Consider the following 22,637-nt stretch of genomic DNA (forward strand, 5'->3'; position numbering starts at 1 on the left):
CATAGTGGTCTAGACAACACGGTTATCCGACAGATAATGGTCTAGCCAAAATGAGAGATCTACTGAAAGAAATATCTTGACAGTCGCAAAAAGAAATAAAAAAAAAAAAAAGCTCTCTCTTCAAACAAGAAGCAGACAGATAATATGCCATTTCTCCCTGTCTACACTGTGTGTGCCAGAGAATAATCTCCCTCCATAATGTTTACTGATAAAACCCAGCATAATAAAAACACATGCAAATACCACATTACTGGGGTTGTATCAGATGAAATCTCTGAGGAAAAGGCTGGGTTCCACATTAAGGGATTTCAACAAATTACAGAGCCGTTTAAGCTATGTCTGAGCTTATTGGACTGAACTGCTAGTTTTTTTTTTTTTTTTAATCCTTGAATAAAATGTTGAACCTTCAACCTACAACTGTTTCTCTCCACTTATGTTTTGTTGATAAGGTAATATCAATTACTTTTATAACTTCAGCACCACGTAGGGGTGGGCAATATGACCAAAATCTTCTATCACGATATTATTTCACGATAACCATACATATTACGGTTTAGTAATTGTTACTTTAAATAGGGTTTTTATATCAACATTTTTGATACCTTGGAAATATCATAATTCTTGTCACCAATTTCACTATCATAAAAAACTAACACTAGCTCAACTAACACAAGTAAAAAATGAATGAAAATGAATGAAAAATGAAGCTCAATGAAGACTAGCAAACAGTCAATGATAAAATGAGAACAATTAAACGAATTACAAACAAAAGGACAAAAACTACTACAGAACAAAGATGTAAATGAAATAGACTAATAACTGAAAAATTTCAAGCTCTAGAACTAAGAAAAAAACTACATAAATTGTAGAAATTAATAGTACAAAAAACACTACATAGGCTTCACTTTGTAAATTAAATATACCTTTATTTTTATTAAAGTTACAAAAGTGATTCAGTTGAGATCAGTGAGTGATTTTCTCATTTTCTTTCTCACACAGACAGCAGCAGGTATATTAGGCTGCTGTCACTTTAAGACCAAATGCACGGATCTAATATACTGCTACATATGTGATTTCTTTCTCAACTGTTTATGTTCACTTAAGACATAAATGACCGCTTACGAGGATACTCAAAGTATTTTGACACATAAATGTGTATATGGCCGTTGAAGACGGCAAAAAGAACGCAGTTCAGTACTCGCACACTGTATAAGCAGCAACTTTATGTGTGCGCTTTTCAGGTTTTTGCGTTCAGAAACAGTCCCTCAGACAAAGCATTCATATACAGAAATGTAGGGTTGTCACTAATGATTATTTTAGTAAGTAATCGGTCGATTATTTTGTTGATTAATCGAATAATCAGGTAATTTTTTTTGTGGTAATAAAATGGTTAAATGTGTATAATAGCAATGAGGCAATAATAATTAGTTTAAATAAAGTATCAAAAGTAGGGATGTAATTATACACTCATGTCACAATTCGATACAAATCACAATACTGAACTCACGATAATATCAAAATATTTTAAGCCAAAATAAAGAAGGGGTTTTTTATATTGTAATTATTTTATTGTTATCAAGACCCACAAATATTACCCCACTGCATTATTAAACATTATATTCAAGATTATATATAGTAGTTTAATGTAGTAATGTCACTAAAACTGAGTAAACTTTCATTTTTTCCCCCCCTCACGCAGTACTCACGCTTTCAATGCAGGCATTTGTTGTATCTCTTACACAGACAAACCACACACGCACAAACTCTCCCAGTTCTCGCTATGTCCCGCCTCACCCACTATTAATGCACTATACATATAAGAATAAATCATCTAAAATGCTTTGAATAATCATACTACTAAAAACTAAATGTGATATGGTGATTTAAATGATGTTTGAGCTTTCACGTTGAGGAGTGCTGTTCCGGCAGCGCGTGCACTTCAGATGATCAATGCAATCAATCACAGTTCTACTTGCAAGAAAGCATGTCAAAATGACTATTCCCAAACAGTAAATGGTTAGTTCATCCAAAAATGTAAATTCTGCATCTCATGTTGTTTTCGCGTGTCACGCAAGCATTTGAACGTCCGTGTTTACTACAGTAGCGAATCGCTGTATATCTGTTCATCTTAAAAAGTCATTGTGTCTCTTCAGAAGACTTGGATTAGACCACTCAATTGATTTTTTTTTTTTTTTTTACGATGCCTTTATGACATTTTTGGGATCTTTTAAGTTTTAGAGGAATGGACTTTAAATGGAGGGACAGAAATCTCATAAAGCTTCATAAAAAATATCTTCATTTGTGTTTGGAAGTTGAACAAAAATCTTATAGGTCTGAAACGACATGAGGGTGAGTACATGATTACAGAATTTACATTTTTGTGTGAACTATACCTTATAAATACAGTAAGCTGAGCCTTGGATAAAACTAACTCTATATCGCGAATCATATCGTTTACACCAACAATACATATTGTTGCATTTTTATATCGCAATATCTCGATATAGCGATGTATCGTTACACCCCTAAACAAAAGCAAGTAATAATATGGTTTTATTGAACAACACTGTTAAAATACATAATGTAATATACATAATATAAACAACTTATGTAAACTATGTATGATAACAATGCCTGAGGAGGGCACCAACGTACTGGTAATTGTCGTTACACTTTACAGCATGATCAAATCCTTGTTTAATATTGGCCAAACAACATTTAAATGATAAGCTTTCATGACTGCACAGCACAGCATAGCAACGTCACATGAGGGTAACCGTGATAGAGATGATAATCCAAAATCTCTACCGGTTGACAAATTTCTACCGATATATCACACACCTCTGATATTGGTAACCATTACAAGTTGCTCAGGAGTGCCCCCTTTTGGCTGCAATGCAATGAATCCATAATGAAGCAGCAGCAGGTGGTACAATGGAGCATTTAACGTTATTGGTCATTCACAGTCAACAAAAAAATAATTTACTTCAATCAAAAATATCCAGACAGGATTAAATTTCAGACTCGAGTTTAGGGATGTTCATGTCATTAGGGATAAAAAATGACAACTGAAGCTCATTAACTGATTATTAACCGTTAACTAACAAGACTGTTAAATTAGAATTGAAAAATGTGACCCATTAAAAATAACGAAATATCAGCATAAACAACAGAACACAAGTTTCACACATTCACACATTCACACAATTCACACGTTTTCACGTCATGCCCCTGCAGCACTTCTGTGAACAGACAAAAAAGCAGAATATACACATATACATATATATATGTGACCCGTGCTGGCAAAATGACTCGGAATGCGCAAGGGCTAATTTCAAGCTACAGGCAAAACAAATCAAAAATGTCAATTTTGGTTGAAATTGAGCTTTCCACAAAAATGAGCTCAATAAGCCCTCATCTAGCAATTCAAATGCTTAAAATAGCAATTAAACATCTAAAAGTATCTTTATTTGTACATTTTCTGAGAGGAGTACCTTTCCTGGCGCTTCCTCTCAGCACAAGTTTGGTATCGCTTTAAAGCGCAGCATTCCAACGTTGTGAATATTCATAGCGAATTTTAGATGGCATGAGTCTGAACCAATGAAATGTGATTTTTAAACTCATGCTGATGTAAACAAATCGATCTTACTCGCGCTGACTGACAGATCCGAAGCGTGCGCACAAAGACACCTCAGACAGTGCGCAATCCTGATATACACATAAACAATTACAGTACTTCAGTAAAATATTGAAAAAAAAAAAAAGTTTAATATATATTTTTCCTATAGATATTTGGTTTTGATGAGGTGAGTGCCAAATTAGGAGGTATTAACAGGGATTTTAAGGTATGGTTGCTAGGTGATTTTGTTTTGGAACATTCAGAAAACTTTAACTCGATTTTTCTCAAAACTGACTTTGCTGACTCGACTTCAAACAGATGTAGCTCAGTCTTTTGTTCTCTGATTCCAACAAACCATACATCATTTGAAGGTTTTTTTAATAGAAATTGTGAAAATAACTCATTTTTGAAAATCTGATCATTGCGAATCATTTTGCCAACACTGGTCACATACCCACATATTTATATTTATATTTATATTTATATATATATATATATATATATATATAGGCCTATACACAAAATACATTTAACTTAAAAATTAACAGATTAACAAAACGGAGAAGAAGGAAAAAAAAAAAAAAAAAAATTGTGACAAGTATGTCGAGTTTCAGTTCATTTTTGTGACGCGCTCCACAAACAAGTTCACAGAAAAAGAAAACCAAGATGGAAGAAAGTGGCATCCTGTTTGTTTCCTTTTATTTTACAAAAGCACAATGTTTTGTTTTTATTGTAAGCATACACAAATAAAAGTAAACTATTTACTATTTCATGTTTTGAATGATGTCTTACTCTTATCTGTATGAACATAAATGATGTAGTATTTTAAGTTGTTTCCACTGTTATAAGGAAACATTTCAAGTGACCATGCAAACGCTTCACGTGCGCACACACAACATAGCACTTATAGCACTGCTAACTTGACATGCAGCCTGTTCATTATCAAAATAAAATAGCCAACCAAAAATATAAAAAGTTACACTACTCATTTTAAATAGTGTGTAGTGCAATCTGTGCCGTTCAGTGACTACTGGCCCACTGTTGTGTGATGGCAAGCACATTTTTGCATTTATAAATTGAGATTTACACACGACTTATCTGTTATTTCTCTTAAAAAATGCAATTTTATATGTATAGAGCATTTTTTAACCATGCAGCAAATGTTTTAAAATATCTTGAAAAATTACTTTACTTTTTAAACCGTTTAACTAATAATATTAATTGGTCAAAACTCGTACTTTCCTTTAACAGTTAACCAGTTAATTATGAGCATCCCTACCCGAGTTAGCTGAAAGAAAAAAAAAAGAAAAAAATGAAATGAAAACCTGTCTATGAAAACATGGACACGTGATTAGAACATTGTTAGATTATGATTATGATGCAGCAATGTTGTTAAGAAGCATCTAAAAGGAATAGCCGCCTGAGGTGAAGAGAGACTTTATGCCAGTAAACATCATGCTGCTCATGAGATTTGACAAATGCATCAATACCTCAAAACCTGAACCAGAGAGATTAACCACCTTGATCCAATTATTTTCTAACATTAGAAACGCATTATAAAATCCTGTGCGCAATGCAAATAACCCATGAGGTGAATGTATTCAGAAGTAAGAGATAAGATTAACCAATGATCCTTCACCATTCAGACTTGCCACCAAATCAAGATGCATTGACTCATACTACGATTTGTCTCAGACTCATGGGAGTGTGTCAATGCACAGGAAGACTCTTGCAAGGATCTCCTCCCCCAACTCTGGTAACGACGCAGGGCTTCTTTCAGGGTATTACACAGTTCTATTAGCTTGTGCTGGGTTTGCCATCCAATTTAACAAGAATGCCACTTTTGATTTGCAGTTTGCTGGCAGAGTATCAAACTTGAACTTTACAGCATATTCATTCCCTGGATGGCATTCTTGAAGTTTTAAAGCAAATGTCAGTTTTCAAATAGAATTTGTGAAGTCTCTTGCAGCATCAGCAAAATATTTAATCTTGCAGAGAACAGCAATCGAGACAAGAAAGAAATTACATGGGGAAAAAATGCTGTAGCAACTAGGCTCAAAAACTTTCATAGGTCTCCCAGAGCTAATCCAAGTACCATCTCAGACCGCATCAGAGGAGACCCCAGACACTTCTGTATTATTATTTGAATGCATGCATGAACACACATAGTCCTATCCCAGACACTCTAAAAATAGAAATGTGTGTCAACTGCTGAACTTCCACATTCTTCATTTGATAAAACCATGTATGGGTCTGGTTTATGAATGCATTAAAGCAAAACTAGCCTTAGAAGAGTCTGTGATGGATGTTAGAAGGAAAGCTATGCATTTACATCAATGACAGTCAGCATGACAGTCATGTTACAACTAGGGTTGGGAATCGTGAGAAATTTTCCGGTTCTGCCTAACGATTACGGTTCTGGTTCCGGTTCCATTAAAATAATTAAACAACTAATAAAAAAATAGAAGTAAGGGAAAAATGCACAATACTCGACTCAAACAGTCCTTTTTGTGTTTATTATTCTTGTAAAATGAATTTAACAGACTGTTAATCTCAACAAATTCGCTAACACTTAACAATAAGGTTCATTAGTTAACATAAGTTAACTACATTAACATGAACTAATAATGAACTGCATTTCTACAGCATTTATTAATGTTTGTTAATGTTAATTTCAACATTTACTAATACATTATTAAAATCAAGAGTTGTATTTGTTAACATCAGTTAATGCACTGTGAAGTAACATGAACAAACTATGAACGGCTGTATTTTTATTAACTAACATTAACAAAGATTAACAAATACAGTAACAAATGTATTACTCATGGTTAGTTCATAAATGAACCTTATTGTAAAGTGTTAACACAAATTAGATAAGATGCTTGAACACACATGTAAGATTCAGACAGGTGAAACAGAATATTTTTGTAAGTTGGATTCATAAAGACTTGTTTCTGAAAGAATGATTCAGTGATAGACACATTTTTAACAGTAAATTTGTTGCCACCTAGTGGCGTAACAATGCAATCGATACAGACGTTTTTTTAAGTCCAGTTACTTTCAGAAGGTAATTTATTATACATAAACATCAGCGTTTCTATCTGAATAATAAACTTTTGTATACTTCTGTTATAATTGGAATAGGCCTATTTGTCACACAGAAATAATGATACTGTGCGTTTGAAAAGATTGTTTGTGAAGATGTTTATATCTACACGTCAACTCTCTTTAGATCAACGGCAGCGCGAACGCAGATTTGAATGTCACGATTTTATTTTTGTCAAATGTTTAATATACACGGGCGAATCGTTGTCATTTAGGAATTAGATCATGTGGGTGATGAAATCAAGTTTTAATCGTGCAGCTTTGGGCACCTCTCTCTCTCTGTGCATTGAAATCTTACATATATATGAGTAGCGCCGTGCGAGGGCTTTTCAGTGCATTCATTGCTATTATATTCATGATGTGAGATGTCTCTATTAAAGGATATGCTCCCCACACTTCGCCCACTCATCACACCAGAACCGTTTTTGGAACCGAAACTTAGAAATCTTGCATGGTTCTAGTTCTTTTCAAAAAACACTACCGGTTCCGGATGAGAACCAGTTCTTAGTTCCCAACCCTAGTAACAGTCAGCATGGTAAAACTCTCTCCAAAATGATTCAATGTTTCCATTATTATGATCTGTAGATAAAAATCTGTAGATTGGTATAAAATTACATATTATCTTTCCTAGAGTTTCTTGCCATTTCTAAATGATGTGGCATGCGCTACTACCACTTAGATCACAACACTGAAGCAGAGAGGATTATGTATTGACTATGAATATCAATTACTTGATTTTCGATTCTCATTTTGACTAATCAATATCGATTCTTAAACAACCCTCTATGGACACACTGAAGCTTTTGATTTTACTTGCTAAACTTTTTACATGGAATGCAAGAACAATGCAAATGAAAAAATTCTACATAAAGATAATATAAAATATAAATATAAAATAGGCCTTTACATTTCAAACACTATTAAAGTCAAGTAAACCATCTGTAATAAAAATAAGAACAAATAATCAAACTATAAGCAATAGCACAAATAAACGCAATGATAGAACAAAAATGCAAATCTTCTCACACAGCGCGCAAGTCATCTTTCGCGGATTCTTGCGCTTGAATGTTTAAATTGACAAGGCTTAAAGATGCATGCAAATGATCAACTTTCATGACAACAGCACTGATCCAATCAGGACAGTGACAGTTCTGTCAATGAGCCCTGCATGTGCTCTCTCTTTCTCTTACAGTGAGTGCACGTGTGGTCCAATAAATCCCATCCCATCCAATAAATTGCAATGAGTTTGTGCTTTGTTACTTATGATATGAAATAAAGTCTCAGCTTTCAAATTCTGTCAATTTTATTACAAAATTCAAGCAATAATTACCATTTTGGTGCTCTTTAATGTGGCATGACAGATCGCTGTATCACCGCAGTTTAAGCGAAGCGGCAACACAGAGCACACGTGAACTGATCATCTCTTCTGCTTTACTACTAGTTACAACACAAAATAAACATAAATGAACATCAAAAGGTAATATACGAGTTACAGTACAACTTACTGAAATCAGTATCATGTCTAATGTAATCACTCAATCAGTGTTTCAACAGTGGAAAGATGTTAATAAAACAGCTTGTAAACAATGTGTCACATGTAATGTTACATTAACCTCAAAAAAGCCACATACTTGTTAGCTAGAAAAATGAACTCTAGAGGGGAGCATAGTGTTAAATATATGCACTATATTGCATAGTCGTTGTATTTTTACCTGTTCTTCGATATTTCATGTATGTTTGAATTAGGGATGTGCAACAGCAATTGAGTACTCGAGTACTCGACCGTGACAGCGATGATCGATCATGTAAACGATGATCGAAATGTTGATCAGTGATCTTCATACTGTAAAATAACATTTTGGTTGATCAGAAAGTGCAAATTGAATGCAAAATATTGCTGAAATATTAGAATAAATAAAAAATTACAGTAGTGATACTAATGTAGCCTAATAGAATGTGAATTTGTTGTGCTTTCGTTTTAAAGCGCAATAGGAGTTACACTTTTGGTCAAGCTCACGTTTGCATTCGCAAACTTTTTTCAGATGAAAGTTGTAATAATAATAATGTAAATGAAAATAAAGCACAAATCTGCCATAAACATAGCATTATGATTAGAACTTTATAGAAATCTATAGTAAATTCTGTCCTTGCCCGTGTTTCATCGCGCTGTCACGAAAGCGCATCACGGCGGGAGCTCTCTCTCTCTCACTCTCACTATAGCACGCAACTTAAAGTTCACTGGCATTTGCATCCTTTTATGCAGATACAAGTTGTAATGTTACATCTATGTTATGTATAGTTATCTGATTAATATCATAGTATGTATCATAGAACGGGCTTCAGTTTACTGGCATAAAGTCTCTCTTCACCTCAGGCAGCTATTCCTTTTAGATGCTTCTTAACAACATTGCTGCATCATAATCATAATCTAACAATGTTCTAATCACGTGTCCATGTTTTCATAGACAGGTTTTCATGTCATATTTTTATTTTTAACATTCATTTTCATAACAGTCTTTCAGATATTTTCATTATCTCCATGACGGCCATTCCTTGCCCGCACACGTCCCGCCCCGCCCCACCCCACCCCACCCCACCCCATTAAAATTAAATTACATTTTAAGTAAAACATTTTTAAAATTTATAGTATTTATTTTCTACATATTGTTTTTTATGAATGTATTTTATAAGAATACAAATAGCAATTGGTAATTTGTTTTTATTAACATATTACATGTACATTTACTTATTTTTTCCCACTAAATAGATTTTTCACAAAATTTAGATTTTTATAAAATTACTGTGCACCCAAGATTTTTTTTCTAGAATAACTTTTGCTGAATTATCCACTCACCTAGTTAATAATATATTTTTTGTCATATTTTTATTAATTTGTTGTTTTTCTCTAATAAAATAGTATTTAGTGGATAGCGTGACATTGGAAAAGACTGATCATCAGTTCCACACACAGGTAATTTACATTATTTACATTATACATTACAAATAGGTAACAGAATCGTATCGGTTATGAAAAAATAGTATCAGTGCATCCCTACATATTAGCCCATTTAAAAGCAAAACATACTGACAAATACAAGCCTGAGCAATACAAAAAATTAAAAAATATTTAAAAATTAAAAAATATTTTAATTGCAGCATTTTGACAATATTCTACTTTAGCAATGCATCAACGTATCGTCAACATCGTTACCAGCCCATAATAAAGGCCTGTTAACATCAGCACGAATGTTGGCCACGATAATGTGGTACGTACTATCAGGGTTGCAGGTATTGCGCATAATTTTACTCAGTCTTACTCCCATAAGTTCTGTGTTTATAATGTGGAAAATTCCTTTAAACATTTATTCACAATAGCATTGTGGGTTGAATGAGTAAATTAATACATACAGATGAACAGATCAAATCAGTAATTTGAAATCTGTAATTTCACAAACAGTGCGAGTGATTCAGTGCTAGCATCTCCCTTTTCTCTTTCTCTCTTAATACAACGCACAAATGGTGTAACATTATTACAAGACGCAATATAAAATTCTCTCGTTTACAATAAATGAAGCTGTTCATTTTGTCAGTGTGCCGCTGGCACAATATAGTTTTGTGTCGAAGGTGAAAACTGATTTTAAAGGGGTCCTATTATGCTTTTTTTTTTTTTTTTTTTTTTTTTTCCACTTTCTTTAGTGTGTAATGTTGCTCTTAGAGCATGAAAAAGGTCTGCAAAGTTACAAAGCACAAAATCCACTCCAAAGGAAGTCATAATATAAATCAGTAAGCACTAGGCTTGCTACGGTAGTCGGTGTTACCGGTGTTCAGTCAAAACACCGGTTTCATCACTTGCCCAGCGCGGCACCGAGGTTAATTTTTTTTCCACTTTAACGCGTGAAAATATTTGCATTTAATGCAATTAACGTAGTATCCATTTTCTGCGTTATATGATCAAGCTCTTACTCATGCTGATGCTTTTAAACCATTCAAGTGCGACAAGGCAAAAGAGAACACGCTGTCTGTGCATGCCCTGCCTATGTGACACACACACACACAACGCGTGTGCGCGCCAGTATCGAATTCTCTTCTGCTCTTAACGAACCATAACACACACAAATTATGCCAAAACGTCCGTTTTGTCGAGTGTTTTTCAGTAAGAGTAACCCACCATTCAAGCAATTGCCATTAATTTGAAAGTGAAAGTCGGCCTTTCCGTAACAAAACATCTAAAGCTCTGCTTAACAGCTGATCATAGCTGTACAGTACAGTTTTTATTTTTCATATCAAAAACATTGCATAGCAATGACAGACGCCACGGGAGCGCAAGCGCTTTGGAAACAAGGAGAAAGCGACGTGGCCGTGCTTTCCACGCGTTTTTAGACGCGATATGTGAATGGCCCCATAAGCTGTTAAAAAAAAAAAAAATGTAGAGGCCCCACCCCCCAGTGACACCGGTATTACCGGTGTTGTCACATGTCGATTAACCGGTGGGAAAATTTTCTCACCGTCACATCCCTAGTAAGCACTGTTTCTAAACTCCCTGAAACATCTTGACTGTAGTCTTGAGTTTTCTCCCGGGAGCGTACACATCACAATATTCCTCATTTAAATAATTTACACCCAAGGCATAAGCAAAAGAGAAAAAAAAAAAAGAAGAAGAAGAAAAAAAAAAAAAAGGCCTGGTTCAGTTGCATAGTAGTGTGTTGGTTATTGTTAGGTATCGTTTAAATTTTAACGATTCCGATTCCGCTTTATTGATTCCAATTCTTATCGATTCCAAGGTAAAAGGTAAAAAAAAACAACAAAAAAAACATAGATATCATTTACATTTATTCTAAGGCTGCGTTTACACTTGGAATTAACAAGCGACCTGTATCTGGATGTTGTCTACATACGCATTGAAATGACAAGTGTTAACGCGTTTGTGATCAGAATGTTAACCGATCAACGCGTCCTGGTTCGGAGGTAGTCAAGGACACATTGTGATCGGATCTCAGTGTAATGTACATTCAAAGGGCAATGTCATATAAATCCCCGCCCATCTTTCCATGTGGCTGTTTCAGTTTATTAATCTCCCATTTCTGTCAATATAGTCATTACACACTATAACCTTAATCCCAGATGATGTGACTTGTTTAACATGATCAACCCAGCTATTTTTGAATGATCAACTCTGGAAGTATTCCTTCATTTAAAAAACTTAATCCGATCTAAGACTGGAGATTGCATCGGAAAGTAAAGTAAGTGAAAGCAATGGGACATTGTTTAATTTGTATCATCTTTACTCCTAATCGGGTGTCATATAGCCTACCCTTATTTAGTTCTAATTAATGCTCTTTAATGTGATGTGCGTTCTTTTATTTCTTTAATACAAATGTGTTCAGATTCTGCCGTTTTCTACATATTACACAAACTTGCAAGCTCCTCATCTTAATAATTAGCCTACTATCTTTCATCATACAAGATTAATGTTGGGAAACTTAAATTGGTAGATTAAGTACTCTATTCGTGATCGATTGTACTTCTTTTGAATAAATCACAAAAATTCTGTGCTGTATGCACTGCATTGATAGATGCTAAAGTGAAAGTTGTTTTACGCTATGAAGCCATTTGAAGCTTCTGCCTTTCAAACGCGCCTAATTTAAATATTGTGCAGGAAACAGAAATCCGATCGGTTATCTAAATACAAAGGCCACTTAATGTGAACAAATGTAAAACGCGCCGTGTCCTGATTGGCTAATGATTCGATCTGCTTGATCGGACCACGGTGATCGCATGTTAATGCCAAGTGTAAATGCAGCTTAAGTTTTATTGCAAAACCTTTCACTGTAGCTGAATACCATGAACAAAAATCAAAAGGCTAAAGAACACTTACACAACTAACTTCTGCCTATGGTTTAAAAATACCAAAGCAAATAAACTAGTCTAACTAATATAAATTTCAAGCAATATTAAAGACAAGTAAACACTCAGTAATCAAAAAAGAACAAATAAACAAATCAGCAATCACACAAATATAAGATATATATTAGGCTGCCGTCACTTTAAGAGCTGCACGGATATACTGTCATGCGCTTTTGTCAACTGTTTACATTCACTTAAGACATAACCAACCGTGTTTACGAGGATATTTTGACATTTTTTGTGTGCATTTGTCCGTTCAAGTGCAAAAATACGAGGAAAAGAACTCGGTTCAGCATCAAACACTATTCAGTATGAGAGGTGGCTTTCTGCGCGCACGTTTTAGATGTGTGTGCAGCACGCTAATCTTCTTGCGCTTGAATGGTTTAAAATCACATTAAAATTACGCAAGCTTTGGATGTGTGTGCAGCACAGAAAACAGTGTGCGGGTCTTTTTTAGTCATATTAAAATGCGAACAAAGGAACCAATAAGAGGAACCAAAATTTGAATTTATAACAAGTATCCAACTGCAAAATTGGAATCGATTTTTGATTCCCTACCCTAGTTATGGTAAAGGGGTGTGACATTTGCAAAGCACATTCAAAGTGGTTGACAAATCACAACACACTGGTCCAGCTGACCAATCGGAGCACATTGAGCTTTTTGGAAGGAGGGGCTTCATAGACATGACATGAACTGAACTAAACAGACATGAACTAAACAGACTATTACAGACAGACTGGGAAGGAAAGTGCTGCAATGTGTGTAAAAAATGTTTTTTGAAACAGGCATGAAAACCTATTCTAGTAGACCCCAAAAAAATAAACCAAGGGCACAACAGGTCCCCTTTAAAGTTGATGTATGCAGTTTCTGCGACACACGGGGGACCTAGAGGAATTACAAAAATAATGCATATTTTCATAATTTCAAATACCAAATTTCAGTAGTCTATACCAATACCAGTACCAATTCCTTTGTACCAATTTTGGTACCAGAGCAAAAACTGTTGAATTAACATCTGTCCTATTTTGTCTTTGTCCGTTGCTTAAAACTAAACTTAAATTCAGATGGTGAATGGGTAATAAACAATCATTAAGGCTGTCAATCTCTAAAGTGCAAGCACACTGAATTTTACACTTTTGAGAAAGCTCTTGTTAATTAAAAAAAAGCTGTCTTAATTGTACAATCAATCTCTTATTATTATAACACTTGCCAAGCTTGCGGCTGCATTGTCACGAAAGTTTGAGCCTTGCCAATTTGAATATTCAAGCGCAAGAAGACGCAAAGGAAACTCAATTCATTACTCGTGTGGTGTGGGAATTTTTCTGTGTGCAAACATCTGAAACACGCACTCAGGAAGCCGCATCTCAGACAGCGCACGAATACCGAGTAGTTTTATCTGTTGTATCGAAATTGGAATAGAGAATTGTTTACACTGGTTTCTAAAATTTTGGTGTCATTACTGCATGTTTTTGCAAAAAACAGTTCCATGGCCAGTAAAAAAAAAAATTCTGAAGTTACCGCCCATTGGCAAGTGTGGCAAAAAGTTAACTTTAGGCCCTGAACAAAAGGATTCACAAGTTTGCGGCTCTTGTTGAACACAACCAAACCTTTTTAGCAGTGTTAAACAGATTCTGACTAACCTGCTTACTAGCACCTCTGACAGGCCATTGCGTTCACACGCTCAACAGATATGCTGACGTTCACTCCATCAATGTCACATAAGGTGAACTGTAAAAGTTTCCTGACAACTGTCATGCCTTTAAATGTTTCCATAATTCTCAAACAACATGTGCCCTTTATACTAGGAAGAGCACTTGGGACTGCTGCAAATTTACATGCTGAACTTGACCTTCAGGTCACACACAACAAAAGTATGCGGCTGTGTGGGTAGGGGGAAGGGAGCTACAGAGGTTTCATTAGTCTGTCAGAGAGCAGGAAGAGACAAATGAACAGCTAAAGCACGGGTCAGGAGTACGCCCATCCCCCAAACACCACCACAGCTGAGCACATCAACAACCGGTCTGCAAGTTTCAGCTCTCTTTAATCTGGGTAAGAAAACCAACATAATTTGATATATGACTGCCCCAAGGACCTGTCAGATGAACGCTACCCTAACACAAAATATGTAAATAAGCTGTTGCACAACAGTTATCTGCACAGAAATGTTATATTAGGTCATCCCTAATAAACGTCCTAAAAGGCTACCACACAGATGAAAGATGAGCAAAAAGGAGGTAGGAGATCATCCTACTGCAGATTTATCATGAAATAATCTGAGAAACAGAGACACACTATAAGAAAACAAGTGACCCGTGTTACTCGTTGGCAAAGAAAAGAGGAACTCGCTTTCTGAAATTTTACTTCCACTTACTGTCACATCTGTGTTTCACAGAACCTGAGTCAACACAGAGAAAGGTAAACAGCCAGAGGTCAGACAACATAATGAAGACAAGATTCATTACTGTGGATCATATTCTAGTTGCGTAAAACCACATCTGAAAGCTTTTACTTCCTCATATCTGTGCTAGTTAGTAAACGAGTCATCATTTTAGGGTCGCTAAATGGTTTACAGGATAAACTGATGTTTACGATTTCTTTAAAAAGATAAATTGCGTAATTTCAGCGCCACTAGCATCTTCAAATGCAATTGCGTCAATAATGACTGTGTCCAAACAGGTTTCCCGAACACTTACCCTATCTTTGTTTGGTTGCATGCACAGATAGTCCCACCCAAAACTTACACCATGCTTTTGATATTTTTATCTTTTGTAAAGCGTCTTTGAGTACCTTAAAAAAGCATTATATAAATAAAAATGTATTATTATTTATATGATTAGTACTATTAAAAGACTGTCATTATTTATTCAATATGCAGCCCTGTATGTCATTAATTAAACTTATCCTTCAGACTGTATTTCTCCTTAGCCTGAATTATGAAATGTGCTGGGCTATTTTTTTTATGCTTTCACAACACTGCAAAACTATGTATAACAGCACATTTGAACTCGCTGTAACTGATATCTAAATTTAGTCAGCAAGCAGTTTCTGGGAATCATTCAGAGGGAAGCTGACCATGGTGAAGTCAATCACACCAGGGACCGTCCTGCACGCCTACAGCGAGATGCCTCTTTCCCCCAAACACACACACACACACACACACGATCCACAACATGAGCCATGATAACCCAGATAGACGAGATGCTGAAAAAGGCTTCATCAGATTAGGTGTCAAATTCCACGTTAACTGCACTTTAAAGGTGATGCCATTTTTTTATACTTCCTTCTATACGAAACTCATATTTAGAGACAACTATAAGTAAGCCATTCGATGGCTGACTCCCCTGAGAAGTGTCGGCCTGTCCAAACAATGAGAGATGGATAACCTTATTATTAGATTACCTGTTTGAAAAAAAGCATTTTTGCAAATCATTTTATACATATTTGCATACTATGCATTATTCATATAATTTCAAAAACAACTAGTAAATGGGTCATCCGAATAATTCGTTGACAAATCAGTCATAAGAAAGCCCTGAACTATTAAGCTGGCTTCAGCTGGATGGCACACAACAGAATGGTGCAGAATACAGGGGCCTTAGGGGTCCAAACTTAAAAATGCAACACTCATGGTGGACGCTCAAAAACATTATAAGACCTGATACAACAGCAAAAGACTTCAATCTGAATGCATATAGATGTAAAAATGGTGCTTTAAAGGGGATGTATGTAAAAACACTTTTTGCTCAACCATTAGGGCCTTTCACACTTGAAATAGTTAACCCTGGGTCATTCTAAACCCTGGGTAAACAGAATCATGAGTTATTTTGCTTCATGTTTCACACTGCTCTTACTTTACCCAGGGTTAACAATTAATACTGTGTATTCACGTGCTGACGTTTCACTGTGCATTCCTAAACCACGGGTTAATGTCCTTGTTTGCATATTTGCGACGTCAGGGTCATTGATTTGACGAACGGCACACACAACCTGCTCTTCATATTACACGCACTGCCGACTGTACTGTCAAGTTTTTTTCTGAATGGACTTTTCAGACTATAAAAGGTAAGAATGAAACTGTCTCTTCTTCTCTCCAATTGACGCATTTTCCATCACCGTTTGACATTTTCCCCCTCAAATGCTGAAACAACACTGACATGGTGTTTCCGTGACTGCCCAAAGCACGCGAATATAAAGCACACGTGACACGACTGGTTGTCGTTGTTTTAAGCATCTAGTTGTAACATTGTAACACAGGGTTGTTTCACACTGTACACGGTTGGCACTACAATGTGGGGTTAACAGCACAACAGAGATGCTAACCCTGCTCTGGACTACTGTTTCTTAACCCCGCTTCTAAATTACAAGTATGAAACGCTAACCAGGGTTTAAAAAGGGGTTTAGAAAGATGATAACCCGGGGTTAAGCACAGTGTGAAAACCCGTATTGTGTCTTTTACATTTCAATATGTTTAGCAAAATGGAGAGAATTTAAGTCTGAAAGAATTAGCTAGCTTTTTTCGAAAACGTAATATTTTTACTAAAATTGCCTGTCAGTTTTTAACAACCACAAATTCACAGGTTGGGAAAAAAAAAAAGTATCTATGTATCCACTACTAAACTTTTTGTATTGTGACAACCCTACTGTAAATAGAACAACATACTATTTTGTCACATTTCAAAGCTAATTTGCATTCTACAGTATTTACCTCATTTTTAACGCAAGAGCAGACATGGCCATTCATTTTTAACTTGAATGTGCAAGGCATCCAGTGTCAGTCACTTCCAGTTATTTTAACTGAAACAAAAACATGTATCGAATGTCACGATTTGATACATATCACGATACTGAACTCACGATACGATATTATTGCGATACTTCAAGACATATGGGATAAGGTTAACAAAAAATTAACTGTTGATTAAAATGCTAAACTTGGTATTACATTGGGATGGAAATGAATAGGCTTGGACCCAATGATAACCTAATACACAGGACAATAGTGATACCAGAATAAAAATATTCATGATTCTGAAGCTGAAAATACAGAAAAATGTAAATATGCTTGCACTCTGTCATTGACTAGATATATTTAAAATAATGTGAGCCACTTTTTACTGGTAACACAAGACATTTGGCATTATCAGGACCCAAAAATTTTGCCCCATTGCATTATTACACATTATATTCAAAATTATATATAGTAGTTCAATGTAGTACTGACACTAAAACTCTATAAACTTGATTTTTTTTTCCCCTCACACAGTAATTTTCATTTTGGGTGAACAATACACAATACATATTGTTGCATTTTTGTATTGTGATATATTGTCACACGATATACTGTTACACCCCTAGTGAATATATTAATGCAGAAGTCTGCAGTACAGTGTTACTTCAAACACAGCATGTGATTGACAGATCTGATAGCAGGCAACCAACCATATAATTGACAAATCATTCAAGAAACAGACCTGAATCATTTTAACTTGACTCAAACTCTTTAATTCCACGTTAAACAACCAATGCAGCAACACTACAGCGTCTCCTAGGACAATTGTTCACAGAAACCAAAGAGATAATGATGCCAAATTGAGTTTGTTTACTAGTTTCCCACCATGTTTGATGCAATCACTGTGTGTGACCAACTGCTAAAAAAAAAAAAAAAAAAAAAAAAAAACGGCTACAGTTCAAACTAATTTTTACGAAAAACGCAGAGTGGATGCAGACTTTCTAGAGTTAAAAATCCACTTTAGATATAACCAGTCTGTTTATGGTCAATTACAGTATTATTACTTTATCGAATTGCATAACTACACAACAGTTACAGCAACAGTGTTCCTCAGTGACCTTGCAGAAAATAACACAGGCCTTGTTCAAGAAAGCACAGACCATGGCAGGCATTTTCAAACTCACACCACCATCTGCCCATCTCATCTCAACCTTGAGGCTCAAGAGAAACAGGGTCAACGGCACCGCAACAGAGCACAGACACAAACGTCACGTTTCAACACGTCGGCTGGCCCACTGCGATTCTGCTCAATAAGGGAAAGAGGGGGGAAGGGAAGAGGGAAAAAAAAGCGCAATAGATCAGATCTGTCTGTCCCATCCCCCACATCTTGCTTCAATCCACTCTCAGGCACAAGTTACATAACCGTGCCACTCTTCCACTTAGAGAGAGACGCAGATTTCAAACAAAGACTCAGACTACTCAAAGAATCTAAGACAGAATGTACTTATAATTTAAAAAGCTTTATTTGTATTTTTACTCTGTTATTTATTACAGTCCTAATTTTGGAGGAGGTTGTGTAAAAATTAGCTAGGTTAACCTAACACCAATTACTAAATGACTTTAGGGGTTGGTGATCTAAATATGTTACATGTGAGCCATTACAATGGGAGTTTCCGACACACATGGCCTTCAGATTATACACACACACACACACACACACACACACACACACACACATTACAGAGCTCCCCACCCCCACAGTAGACTGAACACTATGATCCAAATATCACAAGCACACACATTTTTCTTATATAGATCAGCTTCTTACACTCAAAATACAACTGCACTTTTTAAATGACTAATATAAATAAAAATAAGCCACAAGTCATACCTTATCTTGGAGTCAATTGCTGTCATATGCATTACATGATTTGACAGTGTATATAATCAGTGTGCATACTACGAAATATCACTTTACATGTAAATAATTATAAATTCATGATCCTGTCATTCAAAACACACTCTTGTTTGTCCAAACACTGAATGTGAGTTGAGCTCCCCTCCCCCACTCTCATAGAGTTAGTGCATTGCCCACAACACTGTCATGTGCTCGTGCTGATCCTTATGTAGAGTTATTATAAACATTGATTATAATTTACATTACGTTCAAATAATGTCTTTAAATAAAGAGCAAAAGACTGTAACTCACAAATTATCACAAGTGTTTTCAAGAGGTGCATCACTTTTGCAGAATAACATAAGTGTATTTATGAGAACATCAGCTTAGTAGATTGTATGATGCACTTCAGAATATATGTTAAAAAGAAACTAAAATTATATTAAAATACACCAATAAATAATACAACACCAGATACAAAGAATTAAATGTAATGTATAATTTACTGAAAATAATGTCAGAATTATATAGTAATGTCTTATGAAATTATCTTTCGCACACATCTGAACTACCAAACAATCTGAAGTGGTGCTGCATTTACGCGCGCACACGCACACACATATACACACACACACACACACACACAGCTGCCCATCCCCCACACAGTCAGATCCTCCAAAAGAAATGCCCTTGCCAAATTATAAATCACTATATATTATCATTAAAACACACAGAGGTACATTAACGTGCATATGCTGCTATATTATCAATATAACGAGTAAAAATTAAGAAAACACTCACTTAAATACCCGGATGAGCGCGAGGACTGCCTTTCAATGCTTGTGTGGAATTTCCTCCTCCTCGACTATTTTGTCAAATAGTGCTCAAACAACGCGTTATAAAGCTGCTTTGAGGCGACAGATCGTCAGATAAATTCCCAAAGAAGCGTCCGGTCCCGTTCGCATCGGTGTGGAGCGGAATAAAATCGTTTAAAAATAGATTTAAGAGCGATTGAGGTACATTGTGGGGCTGTTTGCTAGTGGAGAAAGAGCCAAACGGTTCAGGAGCAGCCAACGGCTTCAGACACTCAAACACTGGAGAGGTGACCTTCCAGGCGAAAATGGGGGAGGCCTGGGCGGTTGTCTCTGCAGCTTTGTTGAAACTGAAAAGGAATATCGCAATAACATGCCTGTTCGTTCCATCTTAATCGGGATGTTAGCTTAAACTGCGGCAGAGGTGTATAATTTAAGCGAGTATTATCCCTCCCATAATCTACGGGACTTTTTCTGACACATAAATGGTGAGATTTGTATATTGTAATAATAAAATAGGATTCTACTAAACATTATTGTGATATTATCGTGATGTCATTTTAATGTTTTTTTCACATAATATTTTACTTAAATATTTAAAATGTAATGTGCTTAATTGGCCATTTTTGTAGTCACAATTACAATGACGGTTATTTGTTTTCATGTAACGTTACTTTTTTTCGGTAACTTTGAATTTAGATAATTTCGCTAGCATGTAAAGGCAGCTTTTTGGTATGTTCATGTCATGTCAGAATTACCATAATTACATGTTCTTAAAATGTCAATCAATCAAGCAATAAATAAAGTTTACGTTTTTCGCCAAACTTATAATTAATAATTAAATTGACCGAAATTTAACCATGGTTTTACTACGAATAAAAACTTTTTTTTAAAAAAACATGGTTATTGTAGTAATTCCATGGTAACCATGAACTAACCATGATTTTGCTACAAAACAAACATAGTTTAACTATGGTTTTGTTGTGGTTATACAAATGGTAGTCAATACGCCAAAAAACATAGTTTAACTATGACAAAACCATGGTTAATTTTCATAAGGGATTGCACCAAAATGGCAGCAGCCTTAACAGTTAAAGGTTGTTCGGTACACATATTTCTGTTTGATATACTATTTTATTCCAGCCACTATTACCTGTTGTGCTTTTTTGTTCTTAAACATGTTGCACAAACATTTAGAGGTGAGCTAACAAAATGTAGCCATTAAATATTTTGCTGTCATTAATAACAAAGCCACACATGGTTCCATTTTGGCATTATGAGTGTTGCCATAGTAACAAATAATTTCTGAGTCTGAGAATGAACAGCTCTGAGTAGAATCTTGTGATTACAGTAATTCAAGACATGAACACAGAATTAATCCTTGTTATGTGGTATATAGGGTGGGGGAGGGGTGAGGTTGCCTCCAAAATAAATGTTAAATGTCACGATTATATGATTATTCGATTAATCACATGACCAGATGTAAAATGAATTTGGTTGCCATAGCAATCATGTTGGCCGTGTCTGAAAAATGCTGGCAGTACACAGAGAAAGCTTCAAGTTGCCTTCATCTGGTTGGTTTTTGAAGGCAGCACAGACAGTTTCTGCAGTTTATGTAAAAAGAATAATAAACATATCAGTTTTTTACACATTAAACATAACTTGAATTCATTAAACATACAATTGGTTATTGCTAAAGCTGATTTGAATTGTTTGTAGATCACAACACATGACGTTATGGCGCCTTGGAAGCTTGTGTAAGCTTTTATACAAAAACGCTGTCTGTTAAATCATTGAGTCACTGGCCAGAAAGGCTGGTTTTAAATACAGCCATTGTGTTCTTTGGCCCTGTTGTCACTCACTTCTTACTCTCCTTCTGTGTCTTACACAATCACAGTGTTTAGGGTGGAGGGTTTGTGTGTGTTTGGCTGTAATCTTATCAAACCTCGAAGTGTGTAAAAGCCTTTAACAGAAGACTCTCTCCTCCTACCTTCTCTTGTCCTTTCGCCTTTTCTCCTTTCTTGAACATTTGTTTATCACAAAAAAAAAAAAAAAAAAAAAAATCACTTTATACTAGATGAGGAAATTAGGTTGTTTAACTGAATCGCCAGCTAAAAATATTCAAAAAAATCGCATTCTGTATAGTAGGTACTACATTTGGTTTAACACTTGCTTCGTGACTGTTAAAAGAAAATATAGTATGAATGTGTGTTGTATGAATGAAATTCAGACATGCTGCATCCACCATGTTGTCACTGTCATGTGACCTATGGTGTCAGTTATGTCGCTTCACTGCTATTCACAAATGCACTCCCATGGCCTCATGGGACAGTAAAGTGTCCAGTGGATGCGCTCTTCAGAATCTCACCATGAAGTAGTACACTCTTAAAAATGAAGGTTCTTTATAGAGTACAACTGTGCCTGCCCCCTTTTTCAGCAGCGTTGGTTTCTGGAAGTATTTTATTTTTCCCGTAGGGATTTTAAAATTGTCTTCGTTAAAGAGTTGTAAGCCATGAACAAAGCAAATCAGCTACGAGGTGAATCGCAACACTACAAAATTTTGATTA

The 22,637-nt window shown here is 35.5% G+C and overlaps 1 protein-coding gene across 2 annotated transcripts in view; it reads right to left on the reverse strand.

Annotated features, from left to right (window-relative positions):
• The window catches only part of tbl1xr1a (TBL1X/Y related 1a), a 63,353-nt gene extending 43,002 nt beyond the window's left edge, over positions 1-20,351 (reverse strand). Inside the window, exon 1 of one of the 2 annotated variants that reach the window (XM_051912172.1) lies at positions 20,060-20,351. The gene's annotated coding sequence lies outside the window, so the exon portion shown is untranslated. The remainder of the gene's footprint in view (positions 1-20,059) is intronic. The other variant, XM_051912171.1, reaches the window with a different exon arrangement.
• Positions 20,352-22,637: the final 2,286 nt, after the last annotated feature.

This window comes from Ctenopharyngodon idella, chromosome 11, assembly GCF_019924925.1.
Source record: "Ctenopharyngodon idella isolate HZGC_01 chromosome 11, HZGC01, whole genome shotgun sequence".
Classification (NCBI taxonomy): Eukaryota; Metazoa; Chordata; class Actinopteri; order Cypriniformes; family Xenocyprididae; genus Ctenopharyngodon; species Ctenopharyngodon idella.